Genomic DNA, 19,382 nt, shown 5'->3' on the forward strand with positions numbered 1-19,382 from the left:
AACAGCTTTGCGCAGCCAATAACTTCAAATTGAATCCATCAACAGTATGTTCACATACTGTGTAAGATGTTAGAGCTTTGACTTACATCATCGGAAAAAGACTGCGAAAACATGATCCACACCGCAGGAGATGACGATATGGTGGCAAAAATGAGTGAAAATTGGCAAGTCAGTCAAATCTAATCTAATCGAAATTGGGGTGGCAACCGAACGAGAAACAACTCCGTCCCGCCCCTGTTTTGTCGCTCTTGGTGGAACATTCTTCGACACAAACAACAATACGATAGATTTTTGGCTGCGCTGCACATCACGTAGCACGAGCTTTCACATATTGCACAGAAAAATGACTGCCTTGGCATGTACGCAAATTGACACTGTCAGGCCGAGCGCGCACCAGACCACAACAGTCAACTAGAGCAGGGATTCCCAATTTTTTAAGATGACCGTACCATTTTCATCTGGCGCTAATGTGATCGATTAGATGCTACGGCGCCGAGGTGCACGGTTGGGGAACTACTGCTGCTAGAGCTTCGCTGGGTAAGACGGGTAAACGTGAACGAATACGAATGTGCTTTTCATATTGTGTAGCAGAAAGCAGCATTTTGCACTGTAAACACAGCTTACATTCGCATGCCTCCCATTGAAACTGCTAGAGATTTCTCCGACTAAAGGCCCAGCAGAACGGATTCATCTCCAAGGAGATGATGCTCTACTGTAAGATGATTGGTGTCTTCTGCTACCCATTCCGCAGCCATAGAGCAAGGGGATTTAGGCCACCATCCGTAGATATGATTTTTTTCGTCGAAACACGTACCATAATTTTATCAATTCTTAGCTGTAACCAGTTTTGCATGGATGTTGAGGTTTGTTAAGATCTGGAAGAACAGAAGCGATAGACGAAGCCAGGAGAGTAAATGGAATTTCGGCAGTTTTTGGGCACATTCTGGAGGAGTTTATGTGGGTCAAAATAGCTCAACATTAGGGCTGTTCAAAATTTAAAAATGGTTGAAAATCCTATCTCCCATATCTTCCTTACTATCCTTTCCATAAAAAAAGTGTTCTGTGAAATTTCAACTTTCTAGGTAGTGATTTGAAGGTGGACCAAAGACGATGTAGTTTTATATATAAATATCTATGTAGAAATTTTGAAAAAAAGTTCCAAATACGTTAGTACTGGAATGTAAGTAAGAATTTATCATCCCATAGTAGAAACTCATTCTTCAAACCATAATAATGAAATTTGCTGAAGAGAGCAATCCAATCCGACGGATAGGAGAAGATATATTCATGAGTTTGATAGCTATTATTTACCTAACCTTTATATGGGATTGTAGCCCTGCAAACATCTACAAAAATCCCAAACAAAATTAGCTCAAAATGGATTTGTTTCTTCAGAAACTTCCTTCATTAAGGCTTGAAGAATGAGTTTTCACTATGGGTTGGTAAGTTTGTACATACATTACAGTACTAACGTGTTTGGAACATTTTTCAAAATTTCTCCGTTGTAATTTCCATATAAACCTACATCGTCTTTGGGCCACCTTTAAATCACTACCTAGAAAGATAAAAATTTCACAGAAAACTATTTCTATAGTAATACAATCCTTACTAAGATATGAGAGATTGAATTTCCAAACATTTTTAAAATTTGAATCGCCCTGCTGTGCCACTGAGCGTTGCATGCTAGTCCGTTGTCTAGTGCTGTGCTCATTCAAAGGGCTAATAGCCCACTGGAAGCATAGTAGTAGGAAGTGTAGAATCTTTTCAACATAGAGTAATCTGATCTATTTTTTATATGGAGAGAATCAAAAGCCTGAATCACTTGAATATGAGAGTTGTTCAACATGGGTATGAATCAAACATAAATCACTTGAATATAAAGTCAATCAATCCATAATCACTTGGCAGAGTTGTTCAATATCAGTCATATCAGTTGATGACTGATGTACTAAAACTATCAATATCACTTGCTAGCTATCAATACCACTTTGATTTGACAGCCAACAGTAGTGATGCAACATCGCACTCTAGATCATAATCACCGCAGATTGAGTGATCACGTGGCAATGATCCAAACTATTAATATTTTTCAGTGAGCAACACAAAGTTTCAGTCCGTCTACAGCACTGTCAAAAATATCGTACTGATTAATTTCCATTTTATTTGCTTAATATAATGCTAAACTTAACCCATCACACACTTAAACAGACTCTATGAGTTCGGTAGTTGAAATTACCGAAGACGATAGTTGATCAAAAAAGTGACAGACGTTTCGGTATATTTGGCCTTGATTACTGAAATCTGCGAAGAAAATCACTGAACTTCGGTAAGTTGATTGAAGATTAACGATATCAGTGATGATATTTACCGATGAATCGATAAACAAGCTCAAGTACTGACTTCGGTGAAATATTCAGCTGAACAGTCGGTAATGAATACTGTAGTCGGTAACTTGAAACAAGAAACGTCAAATCCACCATAATGGTATTTTCAATCCGCTCTTGTAAATAAACCGCGAACTAATATGTAGACCCGTTTCATTTCGTTAGATTTTGTAAAAAGTTTTTGAGCTTTTGCTTTAAACAAGTGATTTGATACGTTACAGGTTTGTGATTTCTTTTTTGGCTAACATCTGAGCAAGATCTGTAGTGGTTATATTTTCTTTTTATTATAGGATATGAAGGAGCAGAAAACGTCGAATTTGGACCCTCCAATAATGCGCATGGAGTATATAGCATTTTGTTATGGTGCAGAACATGACGAATTTTGGAGTAATGCTGACATCTGCGAGGCAAAAATGCAACGGCTTGTAAGTGAAAGTTCTCTTCCGCTCTACGGACATATTGATGATTTTTAGGGACGATGCTGCACCTCCAACTCGAAGTTGGTAAACGAACTGACCACCTGGCAGTTGACAGTTGTAAAAAAAACGAATCATTTTGAAAATCAATAAGGTTGATGGAAAGGGAAAATAACTCAAATTTGAGTGTACAGTGAAACCTCCATGAGTCAATGCTCCACGACTCGATATCGACTCATGGAACCATACTAAAAACCCATTTTCATGATTACTAAGTTGGTCTCCTAAAACAGCTTTCTATAGCATTTCTCCATGACTCGATATTTCCATGAGTCGAAGGTCCCTTGAAATATCGACTTATGGAGGTTTCACTGTAGTTCCTTTGAATGCATCATAATAACAAGAGAAAGATGCTTCCTATGAATCTATGACATTTGGTCGAAAGACATTTGGTCGAATGACATTTAGTCGAGTGACATTTGGTCGAAAGTACATTTGGTCGAACGGACATTTCGTCGAATCGGTTCAGTTGCATCAGAAAGAATCTGATATTTAACTAAACCGACATTTCATGGAAAGGATAGTGGTCGAATCTAAATAGCATGGAAACAAAGTTTTACGTTCAGTCTGACTATCGTCAAGAGTAGCATTTTATCGCATATACAAGAGTGATTGAAAAATTGTGAATATATCAGCCATTCAACTAACAATCTTTATGCGATTAGCAAAATTTTGTTGATGAAGCTCTTTTTCCTTCAGGCATGTTCTACGATTTTATCTTGAATCTGATCTTAAATGGAAGCAAGCTAACTTTTGTCTCCTCAGTCAGCTCATCTTCCCTTACCCGATACATATAATCAGCACAATTTGTTTGCTTGAGAAATTTTATTAAGCTGGAGATCGCAATAACCCAGCCTGCCGTTTTAATTCTGATTTCCGCATTCAAAAATCTTACCCACGTCCGTAAGCTGTAAGACCCGGAATTCACAGAAAGATCCCGAGTATTCCCTCCGAATTCTGCCATCAGATGAAGATCAGCAGTTCATCACGAAAATCTATTACATTTCAAAAGAATAATAAATGATGAAATATTATGTTCACATCGTGGAGTAACTTATTGAGAAGTTTTTCAAAGAATGATGATATTTTCAAAGAATAATGAATTCACTAGTGCTAAATATTTCAGACAATGTACAAAAAAAAACTATTTATAAAAAGTTCATTTGAATAATCATTGAAATCCAAGATTTTGTAATAACTTCGCAAGAGGTATTAAATTTGAAAATAAGACTACATTTAATGTCCTTTTTTTATTCAACAAGGGTTTATGATTCAGGTTATTCAAAAGAATACGTTATCTTACCAACCTTCCAAATTAAAAAAAAAACAATAATTTCCGTTCAACCAAATGGCATTAGACCAAACAAAATGTTCCAAAGCAATTCGACCAAATGCATCCATAATTGGTACACCGGTATCCAAATAAATCACTTCAAACAAAAAGCACTAGGAAATAAATTATCACATATGTGTTTTCAATCTTATTTTGTTTTGTTTACGTTGGAATAAATCCGGCAAGATCGATGTTATGATAAAATCATTTTCAAGATGAAGTGACATTCATCTAGAACATTCGGCCTCAAAATAGCTACCATTAATGCTATTTTGCTTTATTTGTGTGGCATAAATATACACTTCAACTAGTCACGTTCTAGTCTACAAGAGGTTTCGGGAGATGCGATAAAGGCAAAAGTAACTTGTTCTTTCTTTTATAATAGAGATTTTTAACTCGTTTGGCTTGTTCATCACTGCGTAGAGTGAACCCTGGATAATCATTAGAAGATTCTTGGATTCTTGGGTTTCTCAGAGCTTTCAAAGGATTCTTGAGGAGTTCTACAGATTCCTATCGAACACTTCTTTCGGAAGGTTCTTGTGGGTTCCTAATAATGTATAAATGGGAATTGGGGATGCTGAGCGAAATATGATAATTCCTAACAAACTTTAAATTTTTTTAGGGCATCCTGTGAATTCCTAGCGGGATGCTGTAGATTTTTGGTTATAATTTGAGTATTTCTGCATATTCTTTGGGGTTTTGAATTGGTTTGGAGAGTAGGTAATAGTGGTATTTTAGAAAAAATAAACTTATAAAAATGTCATCGAAGACCTGAGAATTTTCACCAATATCTCAGCAAAATCTGAAGATTTTAAGCAACAATTTCAAAATTTCTAACTAACCTTTCAGGTTATGTCAATTTCTATCGAAGTCCTAAGCGAAATACTGAGTATTTTAGGCGAGATAATGCGAATCCCTAGCTAGATGCTTCCGGCGTGTTCCCGTAGTTTCCTTACGAGCACCTGAAGATTTCAGTCGGGTTCTTGAGGTTCAATAGCAAGATCCTACGAATTTCTGTTGATTCCATAAGGTTGGTTTATAACATATATCAAGCTAAACCTAAAAAAACTGAATTCATTTCAAATAAAAGTTTAATTTTAAGCGAGTGCCTGATATTGAATGTTCAGTAAAGTAAATAAATCTGATGCAGTGTTGAAACCCCTAGAGCTTTTTTTTTTGTAAGAATACAGTAATAGATTCCATTATTTTTTTTTGTATCCTTACTTAGTTTCAATGTCCAGTTCTTGAATCAAGGTCACTTATGCGATTATCGATTTTACATGTCCCACATATGCAAATATTAATAAAAAAAAATAAAGCTCATAAAAGTCATTGAAGACATTTAAGCTATAAAAATATGTAGAACATATGTAACAATGTGAGGCTATAAGGCATTCCCTACGGCTTCGAAGTGAACCGTTCCGTAGTCTCAATTTCATATGGAATCATATGATACATCATTCTTATGGCGCTTTGAAAACCAATAATTAAAAAATCAAAATCGACTTTGTTGCCAAAAACGGAATCCCACTGTATATTGAAATACTAATAAATTCTGTTTGCTAGAATCAAACGATTTATTGAAAAATAAGCATTCTAGCTACCTCACCGAAACGAGTCCAACGTATTCTGTTGGTCGCGAAAATTCGTCACGTACTTCTAAGGCAGCATCAAATCAAAATAGCTCCGAAGCAGAGTAGTGATACAAACAATCCCCTGCTCTCAAGCAGTATGTCTCTCCGTCTAGACATCCATGTTTATCAAGCCCGCAGAATGGTAAAGTGCATACCAGCCAGCGTCCTTCACCCCGGTCGCTCCGTTTATCCATCAAATCCATCCGAAAGCAAAATCTTATCAAACTGATCTAGTGCTTGGGGTGCACGTGATGAATGCACAACTACTCCGACCACTTCAGCATCAATCCTCGAGCCAGATTATTCGCGCAGAATTTGTTTCAGAATCCTCCAGCATACCCATGGACAAATCGCGTACGCTTTCCACCCTCCTTGAAAAATTGATAAACATTCTCCCTCCTCTCGGGGTGGTGCATCATTGTGCCGTAATCTGGGGGTAAATTGATCACTGTTTTACAACACCAATCTCGACTAAATCAGAACTTCATTGATCTCAGTTTACCTAATCGATTGTTTCTTAAATAACATTTGACATTTCGCGCTGAGTATCCTAAGGGCGTATCTGCATTGATCGATTTCTCTTCATTGAATTCGTCGTTCACAAATAACTTGGCCATTTGAACGGTTTAGATTGATATTCTTTCGAAAAATGGTAATTCGATTTTATACGAGGAGGGTTATTTCGATCAATGTTACCTCATTTTACGGTACTCAAAGTTCACATGTAGGCTTAGCCCCAACGCATTGTTTAGTACTAACCATTCAAACAGATTTTCTTAAAGTTTAAAAAAATTGTGATATTTCTAAAACAAACGTATTTCTTTTCTTTTAAAAAAAAAACAAAAAAAGCTTAAAATCATCATTAAACAAACAAATGCAATCATTAAGCAAACAAATTTGCAAACGTAGAGTGCTTGGTACTATCGAAATATTTGACATCCTCTAATGGAATTACTATTTGGTTCCGACCAAATTCGTCTCATTGATCAATTCGACCCCGAATTACGGTACGTGCAATCTGTCTGCTTACCTCCTGCGTCCATCGCGATTCGACCCAAAAATAGACTTAATTAAATTGCCCGTTGGAGCCGCAGTTTTTCGCAACGGGGTCCACCCGTTGTTTTTTGGTGCCCCCATCCCGAGATGACTATTGTTTGGCCAAACATAAGCTCGCCGGATCGAACGCCGGTCGTCGAATCTGTAATTAAATCGGAGCCAAATCGCGTTACAACGCTTTCCCGGTTCGATTTGCACAAATATGTATCGGAGTTTCCCGAACTGCTGCTGGCTGCTAGCTGGGGCGGGTGGAATCGATGACGTGCATGCCGGGAAATCGGGCTGGGCTGGTTTCATTACAAATGCCTGAGCTCAGACAGTTTCAAGCGTACAGGGTGCACTGGCACTACAGAGCAAAGCTATTTCTGTCGAATCGGAAACATCCCCGTCCATTGTTACCCTGCTTCCTAGGTGGGAATGACGACAAAGCTGAACAAATGTTCACATTGAAAAGTCTCTCGAGTGACTATAAGTCGCCTGAAACTTGATGGGCTACAATTCGCTACGATGAATCTGAATCCAAGATACACAAATTCTTCCACTACTTCAAAAGTTCCATCACCTAGCACCATTTCGCTACCACTAACACGTCCGAACCCACGTTGACCATCAGCTATCATGTACTTCGTTTTTGTGGTGTTGATCATGTGTCCGATCCTTGCTGTCTCTCTCATGAAAGGCACGAACGCCTCTACCACGCATATGAGAACGTGTGATAATGGTACCGCTTCTCTGCACACCGGCTCTCTGATAGCACCTTCGAACGCTATGTTAGACAGCAAGCTAGAAAGAACGTTACTCTGTTTCAATCCATCTAAGGTTATGAACGATGAGACATCTCGTCCACCACCCACACACATGATTTCGATCCATCAAGCGTTGCATGAATCAATCTAATCTGCTTCGCCGGAAAGCCATGTTCGGACATAATTTGCCACAACTCGTTTCTCTTTACTGAATCGTACGGTGCTTTGAAATTTGTTCTTCCTCCCATATTCTCTAAAAAATACGGTGAAGGAGTTCGTGCAGCTGCTTACTTCCGTGTTTGAGAAGTTCGGCCGGGAGCTCGTCCTTCTCAGCAGTCTTGTTGTTCTTCAGCCCATTAATAGCTTTCTTTACCTTATCTAGCGATGGAGATTCCACAGCCTGTCCATCGTCATCGATTCGGATTCTGCTACCAGATCCACTTCCGTTATCTCCGTTTAATAATGATTGGAAGTACTCTTTCAACCTAGCGACCACTATTGTTTTATCCGTCAGCTAATTTCCTTCGCGGTCGTTGCACATGCTTTTCTCCGCACACCATTGTCAGATTTGTAGAAACCGTTGCATGTCGTTCTGTTCCATATTTCTTTTTGCGGTGGATCCGTTTTTCGGATACCCATGCTTCCTTGTACCGCTTTCTGCTCTGACGAGTACCAGACACAAGCATCCGGCCTCAAGCCACGTTTTTCTCGTCCGTCATTCATTGGCACTCCTCGTCGATCCAGCCGTTCTTTGGTCTTCGTTGAGCAGTACCTACCACTTCACGCGTTACTGTGCTCACCGCTCCGTTGATTGACTGAATCGCTAAGGTTGATGCTCTCGTTGATTTCACTAATCCGCTAGACGCGCTTTTGATGGTAGTCCGCGTCTACACCATATGCTGACAGGCGTTAAATATTGAAAAGCAACAATTTCCTATTTTTAGAACTCTAAACAGTTGATACAGTTGATAACCGCGCTGGAATTTTGATAACAACGAGAGAGTGATCTGAGTCGATATTGGGACCCTTAAAATGTTGCGTGTGGCTTCTAAGATATGGAATATTTGGCGAGGTTACAACGGCGATTAAAAGGGCGCGCGCTAGAGTCAGTGAGAAGCCAACAGTTGCTGCCAGCTGCTGTACTGTACGTATTGTATGGCCGACCGGAATCGATTATTCACGCATTGTTGCTGAAGATTCGAATCGTTCTATCGCCGAAACAATATAGGCTTGAGACTCTCATAGCATTTGGAATGTCAGATCAAAGTCTTACGACTAATTGGAAGCTGGGAGACAATTAGTACATCTCAACAACCCGATGCTACTATTCGATTTGGTAGAGAAACACCCGATGCATATGAAAATTGATTGGTCACTGTTTCTGTCTTTGATCGGGATGAATCACTGCGACCAGTTCTCTTTGATCTTTTGTGGTATACCCGTGTCCCTTTAGTTTGGTGCATGTCGCGTCTCTAGTAGATTTAGGGTCGCTAAAACTGATGCCGGGTGGTAAATGACTGGACAATGCGTACCATTGGTACTTCGCGTACCTGCAGGTATAAAATAGACCCCATTTGTGGTCCTTAGCCTCTTGTCCAGTAACTCCTATCCCTACCTCCCCGTGGTGCCGCCTGGGATACGAGTAACCGTAGGGAAGATCGGGTAACCAACCCTGGTGGAACCTTGGTCGTATGCTGACAGGGAAGGGGGGCTCCTCTCTTCTGAGGGTGTAGCTTATCAAAGCGTCTGTTCTCCATGTTAGGGGCGGCTCAAAACAGCGTCTGTTCTCCATGTTAGGAGCGGCTGATCATCGTCCTGCCAGCGTGGGACTCTAAACAGTGCTGTGCACGATGATCCTCCGGCGAGACAGGGGGTTGGTGCAGGCCTTACAAGCCAGCCGTAAAAATCATCAGTACAGGAAGCATACAATGTAAATTCGGACCGGAACAATCGGCATAGACCCAGGCATCGAAAACGGACTAACGATTGGAAACTCGGATCATGGAACTGTAAGTCTCTCAATTTCTTGGGAAGTACCCGCATTCTTTCCGAATTATTGAGGGTCCGCAAGTTCGACATCGTAGCGCTGCAGGAGGTTTGCTGGAAAGGGTCGACGGTACATACGTATAGGGATGGTTATACCATCTACCAGAGCTGCGGCAATAGACATGAGCTGGACACAGCTTTTATCGTGATGGGCGAAATGCAGAGGCGCGTGATTGGGTGGTGGCCAATCGACAACAGAATGTGCAAGTTGAGGATCAAAGGCCGTTTCTTCAATATCAGCATAATCAACGTGCACAGCCCTCACCTAGCAAGTGACGATGACGATAAGGACGCTTTCTACGCGCAGCTCGAACGTGAATACGACGGCTGCCCAAGCCATGATATCAAAATCGTTATCGGAGATCTCAACGCTCAGGTTGGCCAGGAGGAGGAATTTAGACCGATTATAGGGAAGTTCAGCGCTCACCAGCTTACGAACGAAAACGGCCTTAGACTGATTGATTTCGCCGCCTCCAAAAACATGGCCATACGTAGTACCTACTTCCAGCACAGCCTATCGTATCGGTACACCTGGAGATCACCCCAACAGACTGAATCACAAATCGACCACGTTTTGATTGATGGAAGGCACTTCTCGGACATTATCGACGTCAGAACCTATCGCGGCGCAAACATCGATTCGGACCACTACCTTGTGACGGTTAAAGTGCGCCAACGACTCTCCGTTGTGAACAACATTCGGTACCGACGCCCGCCCCGGTACAATCTGGAGCGACTTAAGCAACCCAAAGTCGCAACTGAATACGCGCAAAGCCTTGAGGCAGCGTTGCCGGAAGAGGGAGAGCTCACCGAAGCCCCTCTTGAGGACTGCTGGAGTAGTCTCAAAGCAGCCATAACCAACGCAGCGGAAGGTGCCATTGGGTTCGTGGAAGCAAATCGACGGAACGGTTGGTTCGACGAGGAGTGTCAGACGGTTTTGGACGAGAAGATTGCAGCGCAGGCGATGATGCTGCAGCAAGGCACCCGTCAAAACGTGGAACGATACAAACAGAAGTGACGACAGAGAACCCATCTATTCCGGGATAAAGTGCGAAGAGATGGAGCAGTTGTATCGTTCTCAAGAAACACGTAAATTCTACAAGAAACTAAATGCATCTCGCAAAGGCTTTGTGCCGCGAGCCGAAATGTGCCGGGATAAGGATGGAGGTATCTTGACGGACGAACGTGAGGTGATTGAAAGGTGGAAGCAGCACTACGATGAACACCTAAACGGCGCAGAGGAGGAAGATCAAGACAGTAGGAGGTATGGCTTCATCAGTACGGCGGATGAGGGAGACGTGCCAACTCCCACAATAGGTGAAGTTAAGGATGCTATCAAACAGCTCAAGAACAACAAAGCAGCTGGAAAGGATGGTATTGGAGCGGAACTTATTAAAATGGGCCCGGACAGGTTGGCCACTTGTCTGCACCGATTGATAGTCAGGATCTGGGATACAGAACAGCTACCGGAGGAGTGGAAGGAGAGAATAATATACCCAATATACAAAAAGGGTGACAAGTTAGAATGTGAGAACTATCGAGCGATCACCATTCTTAATGCAGCCTATAAAGTGCTTTCCCAGATCATCTTCCGCCGTCTATCGCCACTGACAAGCAGATTTGTTGGAAGTTATCGAGCCGGATTTGTGGACGGTCGATCGATGACAGACCAAATCTTTATATTGCGGCAGATCCTCCAAAAGTGTCGCGAATATCAAGTCCCTACGAACCACCTATTCATCGATTTCAAAGCGGCCTATGCATCGACCGCGAAGAGCTATGGAAGATTATGGACGAGAACGGTTTTCCCGGGAAACTGACTAGACTGATCAAAGCTACGATGGATAGTGTACAGTGCTGTGTGAAGATATCGGGTGCTTTATCGGACCCGTTTGAAACACGCAAAGGACTTCGACAAGGCGATGGTCTTTCCTGCCTCCTGTTCAATATTGCGCTAGAAGGTGTTATGAAACGGGCGGGCTTCAACATGCGGGGCACGATCTTCAATAAATCCAGCCAGTTCATTTGTTTCGCGGACGACGTGGACATTGTCGGAAGAATGTTCCAGGTGGTTGCTGAACAGTATACCAGGCTGAAACGTGAAGCAGATCGGGTTGGATTGAAGGTAAATACGTCGAAGACGAAATACCTGCTGGCTGGAGGAACCGAGCGCGATAGAGCTCGCATAGACAGACGCGTGACGATCGACGGGGATGAGTTCGAGGTGGTGGACGAATTCGTCTACCTCGGATCATTGATAACGTCGGATAACAACTGCAGCAGAGAAATTCGAAGACGTATCATCGCCAGAAGTCGTGCTTACTATGGACTCCACAAGACCTTGCGGTCTGGTAAACTTCACTTCCGTACTAAGTGTACCATGTACAAGACGCTAATAAGACCGGTAGTCCTCTACGGGCATAAGTCGTGGACAATGCTTGAAGAGGACCTGCAAGCGCTAGGAGTTTTTGAACGACGTGTGCTTAGGACGATCTTCGGCGGAGTATGTGAGAACGGCGTATGGAGGAGAAGAATGAACCACGAGCTTGCGCAGCTCTACGGTGAACCCAGTATCACGAAAGTCGCCAAAGCTGGAAGGGTACGATGGGCGGGACACGGTGTGAGAATGCCAGACAACAATCCCGCAAAAATGGTGTTCAACTCAAATCCGGCCGGTACAAGACGGAGGGAAGCGCAACGAGCTAGGTGGTTTGACCAAGTGGAGCAGGCTCTTGGAAGTGTGGGGCGATCGAGGAATTGGAGGTTAGCAGCCATAGACCGAGTTAGTTGGCGTAAAAAGCAAAAGTAAAAAAGTAAAACTGATGCCGTTTCCAGAAATATTCCAGAACATCACAATTCTTAGCTACAGGTCGCCAAAGTTGTATGAAACATTGGTTTCATTGATGTTTACATGAAATTTAAAGTATGATTTATCAAACTTTTTCGAGATCTTATCAACCAAGAATGCAAAATGCGCCTTTAACTTCCACTAACGCTCCTAACAGGGAGTACGGACGCTCCAGGCTTGCTAAAGTTCACCTCTACTTCCCTGTCAGCATACGACCATAGTTCCCACTTCCCACCAGAGTTGTTAACCCGATCTTCCCTAAAGTTGCTCGTACCCCGGCCAGTATCGCGAGGAGGTAGGGATAGGATTTGCTGGCCTGGAGGCTACGGACCACACAAAGCAGTATATTTTATTCCTTCATGTATGCGAGGTACCAATGGTACGCCATTCCCAAAATTTATCTTTGGAAGAATTGATTATTCAGTACATGCTCAAACAGATTCAAGCAACTTAATCCTTCTGGTTCATTAGAACAATGTCACCTAAACACTAGGGGTATCAACTGCATATTTGAGTATGTTCAAAAGAAATTCTAGGTCATCCAAGTACTTCCGGAAACATTGATTACACCTATGTGAAGGCAAAACCACGTATTATAAAATAAAATCATTCGTTTAACGAATTGATTCTATTTACGAACCATTCTAATTTACCTGATCTGGTTCGTAAATTGGAGTTCCAATTTATGTGATTCTATTTTATCAGTAATTATGACTACTTAAGAGCAGAACGTTACCAAATGTGGACTTCTAGTGCAGAAAACCCTTTGCAGAAATTAAAGCCTACTTCGTCAATATCAACCTAACGCACCCTGTAAGATTATGGCCGACCTAACCTGGACTTCTGTACATTTGCGTGGAACTCGGTGTATGCAGCATTGCTAACTGGAATCAGGCAGGCCTCCATCATCAACGATTGTGAATATCTATTAGCTAGCAATTTCACTAATAGCCCATTGGCAGCACATGCGTGTGGGCTAATAATTGCAAATATTGCATTTCTCCCCGTGGTGGGTGCTTCTGCTGTGGATTTGCATATTGAAACTGAACCGGGCCCTGATGCCGAGTAGGAATTGCTTCTCTGGTTGTAACAGCTCGGCGCTCCGGCCAGGGAAGGGAAAGTAGCTGCGTTTACAGATGGAGAATTCTATCGGAATTGTTTGGAAATATGGCGGGTGCAATTAAGCGAAAATGCTAATGGTCAAGCTCTTGGAGATTATGGTCTATTCACAGGCCCTGTGAATGGGGAGTTTTCGCGTATTCAGAATTAGTTATACAATATTTCAGTGAAGAATGTACACAACAGATCACTCTTGGAAATTGCAAATGGAGTTTTGTTACTGGTTTGAATAGTAGTATCTCGTTTGATTGCACTTGTAATTAATCATTTCGAAAAGTCAAGGTAAAAAAAAGCACTTTTTATTATCTTGTCGTTTCCTTATCTAATTTTACGTGTTTTCTTGCAGAAGATTATTTAGATTCGAACTGTTTTTTGTTCAAGATTTTATCGATAGATTTTAAATAAATTGTATTGAATGTTAGGACCAATACACAAAGCTCTACTTTTAACATAGTCTCACTTCGGATCATTTGCTGCTCAGGAATTATTGTTCAATTAGTTAAATTGCTTCTTCTTCTTGGCATTTACGTCCTCACTGGGACAGAGGCTGCTTCTCAGCTAAGTGTTCTTAAGAGCACTTCTACAGTCATTAACTGAGAGCTTTCTTTGCCAAAGTTGCCATTTTTGCATTCATATGTCGTGTGGCAGGTACGATGATACTCTATGCCCATAGAAGTCAAGGAAATTTCCATTACGAAAAGATCCTGGACTGACCGGGATTCGAACCCAGACACCTTCAGCATGACTTTGCTTTGTAGCCGTAGACTCTTATCACTCGGCTAAGGAAATTAAATTGCTATCGTCATTGATTTCACATCCGATGAGATGCATTAACAGGGGCCTTCTCTCTGAGCTAATGCATGCTCAAATATATTTTAACTGAAAATTTTTCGTAAATGAAAGCATTAATCAAATACATATTTGGTAGGCGTGATAGCCATTATCATTAAGTACAACCGGTCCCAAATATTTTTTAGAAAATAGTTAACAAATTTGAGAAATTATCGATAAGATGCATTTCGTCACACATATGTTTTCCACGTTACCTTCTAGCGATTTTTCGTGCAAAGACATGTGTGTTACTATGTAATGAGTAGCGAATCTAGCCATACGTGAAACCCGTTATTGGTTAAAATTGAAAAACCGAAAAACACAGCCGAGCTCACGAAAAAGAAACTAGGTGTTTCATTCATTAATTCCTTCCAGATTTTTTTAATGTGAAGATACCACTTTAACGCTACTCCAAACATTATTCTATGGAATCCTGATGAAACTTTTTTCAAAAATATTCATGTAATAAATTTATAAATTGTCTCAGAAACATACTGGATACATTAAATGCACATTAAACAGATTTTTGAAAGTATTTGTTAAAAATTAAATTTCTTCATGCATTTCCTTTTGAACTGGTCCAGAACTACACCTGAAATTCACACAAAGAAATTTGAAATTTTTAAGAAATGACTTCAACTACTATAACTTCTTGTTACATTCTTTCGGGATTTTCTTCAGTAATATCTCGAAATTTTCTTTCAAAGTTTGCTCCTAATGTTTTATTGGGATTCTGCCATGAATAACTCGATAAGCTCTTGAAATGATCCCTTTGAATACATTTTATTTAAACTTTCTTAGAGTATTCTTAATGGAATTTGGCCTAGGACTCATAAAAAATCTTTCACTAGTTTCAAATCCCTTCTTCTTCTTCTTTCTGGCGTTACGTCCCAACTGGGACAGAGCCTGCTTCTCAGCTTAGTGTTCTTATGAGCACTTCCTTAGTTATTAACTGAGAGCTTACTGTGCCAATGACCATTTTTGCATGCGTATATCGTGTGGCAGGCTCTATGCCCTGGGAATCGAGAAAATTTCCTTTACGAAAAGATCCTCGACCAGCTGGATTCGAACCCACGACCCTCAGCATGGTCATGCTGAATAGCTCCCTCTCAAAACTGTTTTAAAGATTCCTTGAGAAATTCCTTTAATTTCACCTCTGAAATTTTTGAAAAATTGCTGAGATTGTTGAAGAATTTTTACAAGACTTATCTCAAGAGATTTTTCAATAATTCGATCAGGAACTTTACTGAGATTTTTTCAAGCATTCAATTATTCTTTTTTTTCAGGGAAATGGTTCTTTTGATGCAAAAAGTTTACTGATCAATTCACCTAGCAGTGGGAAAGAAAAAACTTTTTTTTCTAAGCATTCAGATAGGCATATGGTGTCTTCGGTAAGGTTGTAGAAGTGGCAATTTTAAACAAATTTGCCGAAGCCATTATTTTTCTATCTCCCATAATTGTGTTGTATGTGAATAACCCTTAAAAATCATGTTTTATTCACAGTTTTTCCAAAATTTTCAATATTTTTTTGTGTTTTCCACAAAGTTTTCTTTCTCACTGCTAGTTGGATTGATCACAAACTTATTGCATCAAAAGATGCACTTGTATATACCAAGATTTTCTGTCTGTTCAAGTAATACCGTTCAAATTGCCGATTTGGGCGATATTCAAACAACTGCACGATATCGACAAAATAAAATATAGTGCACCGGTGCGACAAAAGTTCGTTTAAGGCAACCAATTTAAAACTGTAGATATTTTGGCACAAGTTTGTTTAGCAATATCGTGGTTCATTCATGGAAGGTTCACTGCGTAATATTTATTTCTTTTCAACTACATACCCGATTCTGTTTATGCACGAGGGATGCGTACCGTGCAAAAAAAGTTCAAAATTTCAAAAACCATGCAAAAAAAAGTAACACCATTTCTCGACGTTTCATGCGAAAATAAGGTAAAAAAAATCCGTGCAAAAACAGAATCGGGTTTATTATGTTTTTTTTCGGAATATTCCACTCTCTTTATCATAGGTGGTTGTCTTAAAGCTATTGGCCTCAGAATTTGCAACATTTGTGACGCAGACAAACAGGCGTAACACTGAAGATATTTACATCGACCACTCATTCAACGATCAATTCAAATTCGCTTAGTAACACACCTCATAATCAGAGGCGACTGTTGTTTCTCTTCGTCTATGCCGTTTCACATTATCGTCTTATGCTGCACAAAACAGGATTTCATGCAACATGTCAATTAGATGATGATTTTGTGAAATAGTTGACGGATTTTAATGGAATTTGTCCTAAGTGTTACGTCCGTTTGTCTGTGCCTTTAGCAAATAAGGAAAGAGAAGGCGATTAGGGACTATCGTATTTTTGGCTATTTTATTCACTTCGTCATGTTTTTTTGTCGATTAAATCTTCAGAATTTTGGCAATAAGATGGCCAACGGCCCAGATAGCCGTAGCGGTAAACGCGCAGCTATTCAGCAAGACCAAGCTGAGGGTCGTGGGTTCGCATCCCACCAGTCGAGGATCTTTTCGGGTTGGAAATTTGCTCGATTTCCCAGGGCATAGAGTATCTTCGTACCTACCACACGATAAACACATGCAAAAATGGTCATTGGCATAGTAAGCTCTCAGTTAATAACTGTGGAAGTGCTCATTAGAACACTAAGCTGAGAAGCAGGCTCTGTCCCAGTGGGGACGTAACGCCAGAAAGAAAAAGAATGGCCAACATTCTGAAGATTTAGTCGACAAAAAAACATGACGAAGTGAACGAAATAGCCAAAAATACGATAGTTCCCTAATCGTCTTCTCTTTTCTATCTATCCACTGCAACATTTAATGAAGAGTCTATTGGCTCAAAGATTGTTTGTTCATCTAACGAAAAAGTCTACTAACATATGTAAGTGTTATGTAAATATAAATACTCTTAAACAATATTTATTTTTCAAGTTATTACCGTATTCGAAAATTCAAACAGATCAATGGCATTGGCAAAGCCACTATCACTAAAAGCACTCCAACCCAATCGCTCTCTGCAGTCACATTTTCATCGCTCGTTCTCTCGGCGGCGTTGTGAAAAACATTCCCTTGCTGGAGAACAACGCACAATCGATGACGTCATGCTGCATTACAACCCTTCCTCAAAGCTGTATAAAGTAGCGCTCAGTTCGCTTTCTCGGATGAAAGTATACTCTGCGGATAGATACGGATGCTGCATGCGATGAAATCGGAGAAGGTCACAGCAATTTGGAGAAGAACTGACCTTGGAAACCATTAGGTTAGTATAAGTACATGCCATCAGTATCATTTAATTTGATATGTCACATGATTATGAAGATGCCTATGGTAGGACAATTGTAAAATGTGTAGATTCCAGTTATTACAAGAACAAAATTCATGATTTCTCATCTTTGTTTGGAACTTTATGTAGTGCTGCTCCGTACAGATAATAAATTCAAATCACTGCATTTAGAGATAAACTGACTGCATTGGACTTTTCATAGAACTGTATGCTTTCCATACTACTTTACATACGCTTAGCGAAATGTGACTAACTGCAGCTAACACCCAAATTCCAATCGACAAAGTAGAGAAGTAGAAAAAATACTATCAACATCCTGTCAAAAAAGCCATCTCCATCCGGAGTCAAAGGTAACAGAGTTATCAGCTGTCACACAGCTTCCAAGGCAAATGAGCGAAAATGTTCGTTGGAAATCGTCGTGTGGTCGTCGGTCCGAAATTCGGCTGCCAGCATTCTAGAGCATGCGCCTTCTGGTAGTCACTGCCAAGCTTGTTGTGACACATCATTGTCACACGATAGCCGCCAATATGATACAAACTGTTGTTTTGATACACGAAGTTTGTGCAGACAGGCGAAGATACATAATTATTTGCTGAAGTTGTGCGAAACGTTGTCTACACAGCAAAACTGTATCAAACTTGCTGAACATACTGCACGAAATTGCAATCATTTAATCAGTTTTCCAACAGCATTACAAACACTCAACAGCATAATATCTAGAATAAAATGGCAACCAAAACAAATGCTGTCAGTGAATTTAACGAATCACATTTTAAATTCATGGCAGTGATAATCGAAATGTCAGGATGACCGAAAGCTATTGAACGCGGCTCTCACTCAGAAGACTGCTGTTCAAAACTCCTTCAAATTTTCTTTTTATTATATGGGTAGTTCTTTATTCGTTACTATGCGTAGATTGATTTTCAGTTGCCTCTTTTAAAATGTGATTGTATATCGACCAACGGTTGGCCAAGCTAATTAGAATTTTGGACAACTTTGTATGGACTTGACACGTTACGAGTTGCATAAGAAACATAGACTATACATATTGCAATTAATATTTTCATTTGTCTTCAAGCAATCAGAAGTTAAATGAGGATGTAATAATCAAGAAAAAATATGTTTTTTTATTAAAACAACTATTATTTAAAAATAACAAACAATGAAAGAGTAATCAATAATTTATAAAATCGATTTCCTTTTCCACGCATCTCCTCATCTCTTGATTTGGTAGATCATCCACATTAGACCTGTTCATATTTGAAAAAATGTCTGGAAATCTACCGGTCAAGCAGTATTCCGAATTATCATGCTGAGAACAATGTGTGGTCAAATTTTCAGCTCATTTGATAAAGATTTCAATATGCTTCAAGTTGAAAATGTGTTTTTGAGCTTATATCAAGGTTTGAAAAATCATAACTAGCATTTGGAAAATCAAAACCACTTGCTATTACCACTACTTGAAAGCTAATTCTATTCTGTTAAAGTTTGTCGAACACGCTAATAAGATCAAATTGAGTTTTAACATTGTTTGATCGAGATTTGTTTTCCGCAGTACCCTGAAATCACAGTTTTTTGAATATATATGGTACAAAAAACACACA

The sequence above is a fragment of the Aedes aegypti genome, chromosome 3, assembly GCF_002204515.2.
Source record: "Aedes aegypti strain LVP_AGWG chromosome 3, AaegL5.0 Primary Assembly, whole genome shotgun sequence".
NCBI lineage: Eukaryota > Metazoa > Arthropoda > Insecta > Diptera > Culicidae > Aedes > Aedes aegypti.